The sequence below is a fragment of the Coenobita brevimanus genome, chromosome 61 (assembly GCF_032717465.1).
Source record: "Coenobita brevimanus isolate Jiangsu-jjx chromosome 61, ASM3271746v2, whole genome shotgun sequence".
In the NCBI taxonomy this organism is placed as follows: domain Eukaryota; kingdom Metazoa; phylum Arthropoda; class Malacostraca; order Decapoda; family Coenobitidae; genus Coenobita; species Coenobita brevimanus.
In genome coordinates this window covers 30,548,463-30,560,850 of record NC_137014.1, presented here as the reverse complement: position 1 = coordinate 30,560,850, position 12,388 = coordinate 30,548,463, and positions in this window count along the sequence as shown.

Sequence of the window (12,388 nt, the reverse complement as noted above, 5' to 3'; positions counted from 1 at the left end):
AAGAAAGGCTTGACTGAGGTAAGTGTGACAGAGGTGAGTAGGGGTGAGGCAAAGGTATGGGCAAAGGTGAGGTAGTGGTAGGGCAAAAGACAGAGGTGAGGCAACGGTTAGGCAGAGGCGAGGCAAGCGAGACAAGGGTGAGGCAGGGATGAACAGGTGAGGACTGGAGATGAGGCAGGTGTGAGGCAGGAGGTGAGGTAAGGGTCAGGCTGGTGAGGCTGGGATGAAGCAAGAGTGGTAAGGCTAGGACTATGAATGCAGGAATGGTGAGGCTCGGGTGGTGAGGCAGAGTCGTGGAGCAAGAGCTGTGAGGCAGGGGTGAAGGCAAGAGTGGTGAAGGAGTGGCGAGGCAGGGAGGTGAGAGAGAGAGAGAGAGAGATGGTAATAGTAGGGTGGAGAGAACTTTCCCTTTCCTTTTTTACCTCTCCCTGTACCCTTACCTCCCCCCCCTTCTCTTTCTCTCTCTCTCTCTCTCTCTCTCTCTCTCTCTCTCTCTCTCTCTCTCTCTCGTGTCAGGTAACATCCCCACAGTGAAGCCTTCTCACTTTATTAATTTTTGAAGCCTACCTTAGCCTAGGCGTGTGTGTGTCTCTCTATAATTGACGCGCGTGTGCGTGCGTGCGTGCGTGCGTGCGTGCATGTGTGTGTGTGTGTGTGTGTGTGTGTGTGTGTGTGTGTGTGTGTGTGTGTGTGTGTGTGTGTGTGTGTGTGTGTGTAAGGGTGAATTGAGAGGTTAACGGCACACACACAACAGGAAAAGGAAATAAGATATGGCATGCCTTCCTTCTGCACACATTATTACTCACCCTTCTACATCCTCTCCTACTAACAAATCTCTCTACCTGTCTACCTGTGCAAGTAAGTACAAAGGAGAGCAAATACCAACACACTAATATACTCGTACTGTGACTTGCTTAAAACTGCCATCTTTCCTTGACTGCTGAGTTGTAAAAATGGATCAACAATAGAGTATGATGCTAGTCACGAAAAAGTGCTATGGAAAAGATGAATGACCATACTTGTTTTTTTTTCTGTCAATGAAGTAAATGAAATAAGTTGCAAAAGGAAGAAAATTTGTTCCAAGTTCATGTAAAAAAACCTATAGATCTGTCGGGTTAGATTAAAACTATGATATCTATTTTATGAGTCTAAGAATAGGATAGTAAAGTGTTCTCTAAACCTTCCAGTCGAATACGGCAGGAAAAAATGAGAAGCATTATAATACAGAATAAAAAGTGTTAGACATTCGACTTGAAAAGATGAAAGGCAACCGTATTATACAGTATCTTAACCCATAGCTTAACCCCATTCTACCTTCCTCCCTGCCTGCCCTCTTTCCTACCTACCCTCCATCCTACCTTCCTCCCTACCTGCCCTCTTTCCTACCTATCCTCCATCCTACCTTCCTCCCTACCTGCCCTCTTTCCTACCTACCCTCCATCCTACCTTCTTCCCTACCTGCCCTCTTTCCTACCTACCCTCCATCCTACCTTCTTCCCTACCTGCCCTCTTTCCTACCTTCCTCCCTACCTGCCCTCTTTCCTACCTACCCTCCATCCTACCTTCCTCCCTACCTGCCCTCTTTCCTCTTTCCTACCTACCCTTCATCCTACCTTCCTACCTATCCCTCATAAATTCCTATATACCTAACCTCTTTCCTAGCTTCTCCTGACCCTCTTTCCTGTCTTCCTACCTACCCATTTTCCTACCTTCCTACCTACCCTCTTTCCTACCTTTTCCCTACCCTCTTTCCTATCTTTCTACCTACCCTCTTTTCTCTTCCTACCTACCCTCTTTCTTGTCTTCCTACCTACCCTCTTTCCTACCTTCTTACCTACCCTCTTTCCTATTTTCCTACCAACCCTCTTTCCTACCTTCCTACCTACCCTCTTTCTAACATGCCCTCCATCCTCCCTACCTCCCCTGCCTTCAGCCTACCTATTCTCTTTCCTTCCTCCCTATCTTCCCTTCCTGCCTACCCTGCCTGCCCGCCTCCTGCCTAACCCCTGAGGCAGCATCCCGTCCTCCAGGTACCGGTCTGGGCGGGGCCTCTTGCCTCACTGACCTCCTCACCTCACCTCACCTCCACCCCCTCCATCCCTCTCTCTTCTCTCCCCTCCTGCCTTCCTCCCTCTCTTCCTGCTCTCTCTCTCTCTCTCTCTCTCTCTCTCTCTCTCTCTCTCTCTCTCTCTCTCTCTCTCTCTCTCTCTCTCTCTCTCCTCTTCTCTCTCTCTCTCTCTCTCTCTCTCTCTCTCTCTCTCTCCTCTTCTCTCACACTCTTTCCTTCCTCATCCTCCCTCCTCTTTCCCTCCCGAACTTTCCCGCCAGTGAGAGAGAGAGAGAGAGAGAGAACAACGGGAGATGATGTTTGGCGGGAGATGGTGAGCCAGGAAGGTGGGAGAGGGGGGCAAGGAGGGGGAGGGACGAAGGGGGAGGGGGAGGGAGGAGGGAGAGAGAAGGATCAAGATGAATGGAGAAATGGAAGAAAAGGAAATGAAACTAAAGAAAAAGAGGAGAGAGAAGAAAAGGGGAAATGAGAATGAGACAGAAGAAGAGGGGATTATGTAAGGAAAGGAGGAAGAGGATGAGAAGAGGTATAGCAGATGGGAAAAGGTTGGGAAAGGAGTGAGCAATGGAGAAAGGAAAAGGATGATGAAGAATAAGGGAAAGACAGTTGAATAAAAAGGAAAGAGTAGGGAAGGAAAAATGGTAAAGAAATGAGGACAGACTGAATGAAAATAGTGTGTGTGGGAGAGGAGAGATAGAGGCTTCAGAAGGGATGGTGGGAGAGGATAAAATGGGATAGGGAAGGGGAGAGAGAACGCTGGGAAAGAACAGTGTTGAGAAATGGAAAGAGATAGAGGAGAAGGTGTAGAAAAATGATGAAGGGGAAATGGAAGAGCTTGGCAGGACAGGAAGGAAAAAGAAGAGGATGGATGTAAAAGGATGGTGAGGAGGAGGAGGTGGAGAGGAGAGAAACAGAAAGGAAAATGGACGGGAAGGGACTAAAGGAAGCGATGGAAAAAGGAGGGAAGAATGAGATGGAAGAGAAGGAAAAATTAGGAGAAAAGCGGAAGAGAAGGAGAGAAAGGAAAGGGAAGAGGGACACGAGAGAGAGAGAGAGAGAGAGAGAGAGAGAGAGAGAGAGAGAGAGAGAGAGAGAGAGGAAACACCTGAGGGGTTAATAGGGCAAGCGGTTTGATCCCCCCGCCCATCCTCTCTCCACGTGGTGTGAGTGTGGATGTGGGGTGTAAGTGTGGGTGTGAGAGTAGGTAAAGGTGTGGGTGTGGCGGTGGGTAGGGGTCAGGGTGTGAGAGGGTGTGGATGCCAGTAAAAGCGTGAGTGGGATGGGGGTGGGGGTGTATGGCTGGGTATGGGCAAGGCGGGATCGGATGGGTGTGGAGGTGTGGGAGGGGTGTGGTTGTTTGTTTTGGGTATGAGATGGGGAAGAGGGTGGGGATGGGGGTGTGGGGGTGAGCGATGTAGGGGAGGATGTGGGTGTGGGTGTGGGTGTGTGTATATATATGTGTATGTGAGGGCATGACTGTGGGCGTTTTCATTATTTGTGGGAGGGCTTCATGGAAAGTTGCATCAAAATATCTCAAATCATTATTAGGAAAAGTGTTTGCGTCAGTCCAAGCGCATAAAGTCACTCTGAGAACACATAATTATAACATAGCTTGTCTCGACAGGACTCCTCCCGAGAGGTTAATTAGAAAGGTGAGTGTGCGTGGTACAGGCGGGGATATTTCAAAATGAGTTGAAGCTTGGCTGAAAGAAAGTAAGAGGTTTTGTACAAATGGCATAATTCAGACTGGGAATTAGTAACTGACGGGGTGCTGCAAAGCTCAATCTTTGGTCCCGTGTTCTTTTCTTTATAGACAGACACACAGACAGAGCGACAGACAGACAGACAGACAGACAGACAGATAGATAGATAGATAGAGAGATGGCAATACATACATACGTGCTGCACATGCGAATAACACAAAACAGGGGAATCATTTTACCATGGACAAAGAAGAGCCTTGAGAGGGACTGTTATGCGTTGTGCAAAGAATACGAGGATTGACATGAAACCTAAAGCTCCTTCCCCCTTAATTATATATATATATATATATATATATATATATATATATATATATATATATATATATATATATATGAAAGTACTTACTGCAAGCATGCCTATAAGAACACTAAGTGCATGTATCAGCACGAAGCAATGCAACCAGGATTCTAGGCATATTCCTACAAGCACCGGCATGATTAACAGAACATCACCAGCAAGAGTAAGCTGTAGCTTATCTTGCATTAGTATGGCAACATCTGGATTACGCGAAGTAGTTTTAGTGTAAATAATATAGTACGGATATATATCCTATTGAAAATTTTCTTAGAAGAATTGCAAAAGTTAAGCAAAAGGAACTTTTAATATGACAGCTGATTAAGTTTTATTCTTACTCTTTAGAGGGTGAAGAATATGGGACGATCTAAATGAAGCGTAAGCGGATACAGGAATTAAATACTGGAGATGCTAATACGATCATAAACATAAGCAGGCAGGACAGTTGACGTATAAACGGGTATTAAACATAAATACCTGTAATTCTGTTTCAGTGGGGGAGATAGGAAGAACTGGTTTGAAAACTGCGGAGATTGACAAACTTCCCAGTGATGTAGCAGTTGCAAGTTCAACTGCGGGATTCAATAATAAGTTATACAAATATTTAACATCAGAGTGTTGGTACAAAATCCTTATGGAATTATTTTTGGAGGTACTGAATATCTGTCTGTAGGTGTTTGCCCCTTGTTTTTATCATGGTACTTGAAGCCCTGGCACGTGACTTCAGAAATGGACTCACGTGGGAGATGTTGTATGCTGATGATTTGGTGCTGACTGCAGAGAATGAAAGGGAGGCAGAGGAAGGACTCAGGAAGTGAAGAGATGGTATGGGGCACAAGGGCTTGACAGAAAATGTAGATAAAACAAAAGTGATGGTATCTTGGGCTGTTGACGGTACTGGCAAAGACAAGGGAGAGGGCCAAGTGCAATCTGCCACAAGGGCGTGGGAAGTATTGCCATCTTGTGCTGTATCTGTGATAAGTGGGTGTATAAGGGATGTACAATAGTGGTATTGGAGGTAGACTGAGAGATAACGCTGATTTCATGTGTACGTTGTGTCGGGGATAGCAGGTGGAGACTGTCAGGCGTGAAAGGATTGAACTTGTTGGCAAGTCTCTTGAGTGTGTGGAAGAGTTTTGTTATTTGGGATACATGTTATTTGTTGGAGGTGGGGCTGGGGCTAGCTCTGTGGCTAGAGTGAGGAGTGGTTAGAAGAAGTTCAGGGAGCTGTTGCCACTCCTGACTTGAGAGGGCTCTCCCTCCGTTCTAAGGGAACTTTGTATGCGGCATGTGACAGAAGTGTAATGCTGCATGGTAGTGAGACCTGGGCAGTAAAGAAGGAGGATATTCGCAGGCTCAAACGTACAGACATGAAAATGATTAGGTGGATGTGCAGTGCGTCCCCGAGTGCGAGGCCTGGGGGAGGCTAGGTTTACGATGGACGAGTTGAGAGGTAGGATGGGACTGGAGTGTATTGGTGTATTGATGAGGAGAGGTAGATGGAAATAGCTTGAGCATGTGGAGAGGATGGGGGATGATAACTGGGTGCAGAAAGTGAGAAGTGTTAACGTTGGGGGTAAGGTTGCGAGAGGCAGACCAAAAAAGACCTGGGACGAGGTCATTGTGACCTCAGGGACAGGGGGCTGAATAGGGAAGCTGCCAGAGATCGAGCAGCATGGACAGTCGCCATTAGGTGACCAAGACCGACGTATGTCAGCATGCTGGAGCCTTCAAAAACGAAACGAAAAACATGTATGCATTGATAAGAGGATGTGGCGTGGGTGAAAATATGGGTGAGGGTGTGGGTGTGAGTGGGTGTGGATGAGGCTGTGGGAGTGGGTGTGGGTGCGGACATGGGTATAGATGAAGGAAGATGTAGGTGTGGATATGGGTGCACGTGAAGATATAGCTACGTATGAGTAAAAAAAAAAAAAAAAAAGTTTGAGTATTGGTGTGGGTGGCTATGCAGGTAAGTAAGGGCGGCACTGAGTATGGGTGAGGAGAGGTGAGAGGTGTGGGCGGGGACGTGTATGGGTGGGTGAGGTCATGGGCGGTGACACGAGACAGGGTGTGGGTGTGGGTGGGGGTGGAGGGGACAGGGCAAGGGCGTGTAATTTATTGCTAAGCGAACGAACGATGCAGACGAGACGAGACGAGACGAGGGTGGAGGATGAGCTGAGGGCAGGAGAGGGGGGAGAAGGGCGAGGAAAACGAGATATGAATGGGAGACGGACGGGAAGGGAGTGGGAGAGAAGGGAGCGAAGGGGCAAAATGGAACAGGAAGAAGGGAGGGACGAAGAATGGAAAAGGTAGGGAGACAGGAAGACAATAAACGCAAAAGCAGAGGACTGGAGAGGAGGGAACAGGGAAGAGACGGGCAATGGAAATGTGTGGAAGATAAGGTGGAGAAGGGGATGGGATGGGGAGGTGAGAAAGGTGGGGAGGGAAGAGAAGAAAGGGATAGGAGTGGGAGACAAAGAGTGGAAGAGGGAATGGAAGGGAAGGGAAGAGAACTTTCGCTTGGAGGGGAGTGAAGGGGCGGGGAAGAGAGGAGGCCAAGGTGGAGACAGGGAAAGAGAAAGGAGAGAGAGAAAAAGAAAATAATGGATAAGAAAAGAAAAGGGAGAGAAGAGGAGAGGGAAGACGAGAGTGAGAGTGGTGTGGAAGAGAGGTAACGCGAAAGGCACTGGAAGGGAATAGGGTGAAAAGATGGAGATGGAAAGGGGTATACGAGAAACGGTAAGAGGAAATGGGGAAAGAGGATGGATGGAGGGAAGACTGGAGTGAGAAGAATGAAAGCGTACAGAGTGGGAATGAAGACAACTGCCTGGGAGAGATGATGAAGGGGGAGGGAGAGAGGATGGAAGAGAGAAGGAAAAAAAAAAAAAAAGAGAAAAAAACAGAATATAAGAAGAGAACTGGCTAGAAGAGGAGGACAAGGAAGAAACTCCACATTAAAGCTAGGAGAGAGAGAGAGAGAGAGAGAGAGAGAGAGAGAGATTAATCCACTAATTCCGGGTTGAAATTGACGGTTCTCACAGCTTCCCCTGCTCATTATCTCTCCCTCCCTTCCCTCCCTCCCTCCTTGCTCTCTCCTTCATCCTTCCTTTCCTCCATTTTTCATCATTCTTCCTCCCTCCATTCCTCCTACTTCTCTCCTTCGTCATTCCTTCCCTCATTTCTTCACCTTTCATTTTCCTCCATGCACCCCTTATCTTTATCATTCCTCCCTCCTTCCTCTACCATCTATTCTTCTTTCTTTATTCTTTCATTCTTCTCCTTCACTCCCTTCTAATATTCATAAATTCTGGCGTTTTCCTGAATTAGAAAAAAAATCTTCGTACTGCTGAGTTATAGAGAGTACTGTGTGTGTGTGTGTGTGTGTGTGTGTGTGTGTGTGTGTGTGTGTGTGTGTGTGTGTGTGTGTGTGTGTGTGTGTGTGTGTGTGTGTGAAGCCCCACATGCTGTCCCGCACACATACACTGGCCGGATATGCCCACTTCCCTGCCCTGGGCACTGCTACTACCACTACTACCACAACTATGACCACTGCTACAGCTACTTCTACTACTACCACTGCTACTACTACTACCATTGCTACTACTATTACTATTACTGCAATACTACTAATACGGTACTACTACTACTACTGCGATACTATTACTACCACTACTACTACTACTGTAATACTACTACTAGTACTACTACTACTGCTACAACTACTGCTGCTGCTGCTGCTGCTGCTACTACTACTACTTGTGCTAATAACAATAATATTAATAATAAAAATCAATAATAATAATAATAATAATAATAATAACAGTAGTAGTAGTAATAATGATGATAATAGTAATTATAATAATAATAATAATAATAATAATATCAACAAGAACGTTACTACCTCCAGTAGTACTCCCTAGTAAATAAATGTATTACCAACACACGCACAAGCCCGTGTGGATTATGCCTCTGGGTCAGTTTATTGTTTGCCGGAATCTTTCGATTCGGCAAGCATGTTGGTCAGTACCGTATCTTTATCTGTCTGTCTGTCGGTCTGTTTGTTTGTTTGTCTGCACTCTACATGTCACAATTTTGCGCCAATCGTTCTTGTAAAAAAAAAAAAAAAAAAAAAAAAAAATCAGCGGGTGGATATCCATAAACCCTGGAAGCCTGTTGTTTTCCACCAAAATCGGTCAAAGGCCCCGGGCTGGCTGGGGGGCTGAACCCCTATCTTAAACATGGGGCAAATTTTCAAAAATTTAAATCTCCATCAATTTTCATCAGATCTTTATGAAATTTTATAGACACATAGAGGGTGACAATGTCTAACGTCAGACACAATTGGATCCATCCGGCAAGCGTTCTGCCTATGGTATTTTCATCTGTTTGTCATTCTGTTTGTATCAGGGTTATGCGAAAACTGTTGGTTAGAATTACACTCAAATTATGCACCATCACAGGAATGGGCGATTAATCTTTAGAAAAAAAAAAAAAAAAAGGAGAGGCTGGCTCAATTCAGAGTTCTCATCCGATTTTGAACCAACTTGGTGGAAGTGATGAGGAGCAGGAAAGGACGAAGTTACTCAATTTTGAGGGCAATCAGTTTAAAGTAAATGTCACAGGATATGGCCCATTACTTGTCTGTATGGCTCAAATAAATCTGATTCGACTTGGACGAAATTTGGTGGAAGGATTTAAATTTAACCATGGATGAACCTGGTAACACGGCAAGGTTAACTTACACTTGAGATGGGATTCGGATCAGACATGTTGGATTTGTTGAGAGACAAGTAAGGATGAAATAATTCTGTTATGAAAGAAATCACACCAAAGTCAGCGACACAAAGATCTACCTTAAGCCAACTGAAGGACGCGGGTATTGCACTGACTGAGTGTAACTGTATTTGATTCTATATCGTACGGTTGTGTACCATTCACTCTTTAACACCACTACAGTGTCCCGTGATATAAAGTATTGTTCGTTGCATTATTCTCCGTATAGGTTTTAGCATGTAGATCAAGTACTCTGTATATGATTGGTTTACAGAATAAAAAAATATTGTTCGTACTTCTACCATACGCACTTCTATTACAAGTAGAGGTGTATGGTATGTGGGAGGAGCACTGAGCCTTGGGAGCAGCCTGTGAAGCCTATGCTCAGAGTCGGACACACACACACACACACACACACACACACACACACACACACACACACACACACACACACACAAAATAAAGGCTAATATATACTGATTAAGACACAATTTAAGTAACCTTACGTAAGAAATATAACTGATGCCATCTGACTGACAATTACCTCCACTAATACCACTACCACCACAACTACCATGTTTTTTTGATTGATTTTATTAACTGCTCTGGTTTTAATTTATATTTGGAGAGGACCTCTACCCATTCTGAACCGCCCCACTGATAGCATATAGTTGTGGGGAAGTTCGGTGGTGGGGGAGAGAGTTTAGATTATAGCGGGGAGGGACGACAGGAAGGGAAGGAGGGAGCGAGGGAACAGGGGCGGGGAGAGACTTTAAATTGAGAGAGGGGGAAAGGAGGTTACAGGAACTAAATAATAAAGGTAATAATAATAATTATAATAACCAGAACATAGTAAAATTGTCCAAAGACAATTTTGATAAAGAAAAACTTCCCACAGCCATTGCCAACTATAAAGGGACCTTGAAGTCAAGGTCACTGATCTTGTGCATGTCACTTTAGGTCATCACAGTCTATACGTCCACCAAGTTTGGCGACTCTAGCTTGAATCCTTTACGGAATGTTAGATAACATCAGGAATATCCAGGAAAGTCCTAATTTTTTTACCCCAGGCGGGGTCAAGGTTACTAATTTTGTGCATGTAACCTTAAATCATCAATCTATAAGTCCACCAAGTTTGGTGGTCATGGCTTCAATCCTTCACGGAAAATTAGGTGACGTCTGGAATATCAGAAAGTCTCAATTTTTGACCCCAGAATAATCAACCCATGGGAGCCGTACTCCCTTCCGGCCTGCGTCCGCCTTAAGGCTATTTTGCAGCCAAATTTCAGCCTCCTAGCTTAAGCGGTTCTCGAGATAGTCCGGCTGACTCACTCTGTGTTCCAGATAATACCCGGAGATCCGGCTGACGGACTGCCACCACACTTGGCCGAAAGAAACGGACAGCTGTCTGACAAAGATGACCATATTTGAAGGCTCTAGGCCAAAATTACAGCATCTGAAATATCGCAACTTTAAAATAAGTAATAATAATAATAATCCATCCATCATACAAACCTGTGTTGCCCCATGAGAAGCATAGGAGAATAATAATAATAATAATAATAATAATAATAATAATAATAATAACAATGACAAAAACAAGAAAACTTCCCACAGGGATGTGGGAAGTTTTAATCATCATCATCATCATCATCATCATAACAATATCAACAAAAAAGAAAACTTCCCAAACGGATATAAGAAGTTTTAATAATAATAATAATAATAATTATTATTATTATTATTATTATTATTATTATTATTACTACTACTACTACTACTACTATTATGACTATTATTATTATTATTATCATTTTTATTATTATTATCACATACGGTAGAAGTAACACAAGTGAAAATAGTACAAATGAAAAATTATCAACAAACTAATAAAAAAAAGCACATAAAACAACTCCAAATCCAATTCAAGAGAGAGAGAGAGAGAGAGAGACTTTCAATGATCTGACAATCTTTCTCTCTCTCTCTCTCTCTCTCTCTCTCTCTCTCTCTCCTAAAACAACCATTATTTTCAGTCATATTATCTTCTCCAGTATCTATAACACCAAAAACCAACAGCTAATTATCATCTTCACCGGAATCCACGAAAAAAAAATAAAATAAAGTGCGAACTCTATAATTAACACCAGTTTTCGCGCGTACGTCCAATATTTAGCGAAAATTACCTATAACGAAAAAATTATAATGGGACTAGTAATGGCAGTGTAATTTACCTGTAATAACCACGTGACAAGATGCGAGGAACGAAAAAAAATTACTTAAAAAAGGAAGGTATTCAAATTTCCCGCTCGTTTACCATCGTCCATCATAGTCACCATCTTCTTCGCGCCTTATTTCGCCCTTTGTTTAGTCTTCCTATTATTTTTTGGATCGCCGGTGTGTTATTCTTATTAATACCTCGGTTATTTATCAGGCTATTACCGTCTCTTCATCTTCCCCGTGGGCAGTTCATCGCCAAGCCATCTGGCGGCCGCTCGGACAACTATGACCAGTAATGCCAAAACCCAAACTGGAATAAGACTTCTACTGTTTCCTTCAGTGCAACGTTTTAAATAATGAAAATAGAGGTATATATTACCTCTTTATGTCTTTTAGTGAAGGATGCGCATATTTAATACACGGAATTGGAAATAGAGATAAAACAGGGAAGAAAAAAAGGCGCGGAGGTACCGAGGTGTTGGTAACTGTGGGATAATGTAAACAAACCGCCCCAGGCTTGGCGTGTGCTCACCCTTTCCCTCCCTCCCTCCCTCCACCCTTCTCTCCCTGCCTCTCTTACCTTTACCTCTCCCCTTTCCTCCCTCCATCTATCCTCCCTTGCTTCCCCCTCCCATCTCCTTCTCTCTTTAACACCCTTCTTTCCCATTCTCCTCTACCCTCTCCTTTAATTATTCACCTTTGACTCTCCCCTCGCTTCTCCCTTTCTCCTCCTTCCATCCTCCATCCTCCCTTATTTCCTCCTCCCATCTCATGCTGCCTTTACCACTCTCCTATCTCTCTCTACTCTACTTTCTTTTCCTTCTCTCTTTATTCACCTTTAACTCACCCATCTCCCCTTCTCATCCCTCATCCCATCTCTCTCTCTCTCTCTCTCTCTCTCTCTCTCTCTCTCTCTGCACCTTTACCGCCCTGCTCTTTTCTCCCTCCCTCCTCACCTTCACCTCCTTACGTCTCCACCCTTGCCTACGCCCTTTTTTACTGCTCTCGATCCAATCATCCATTCACCTGTATAAACTCTCTCTCTCTCTCTCTCTCTCTCTCTCTCTCTCTCTCTCTCTCTCTCTCTCTCTCTCTCTCTCTCCATCTTCGAAATGGGGAGATCGTTCGCACTGAGGCAAATTGTACTTATCCCCTTCACTACGAGAGGTTCCCCCTACGTTAAATAATATCCTTTAAAGACAGTAGGAGTAAAATTAAACGGCCGGTGGCGTCTTTAAATATTATAGTCTTGTTACCTCCAGACGATGCTAT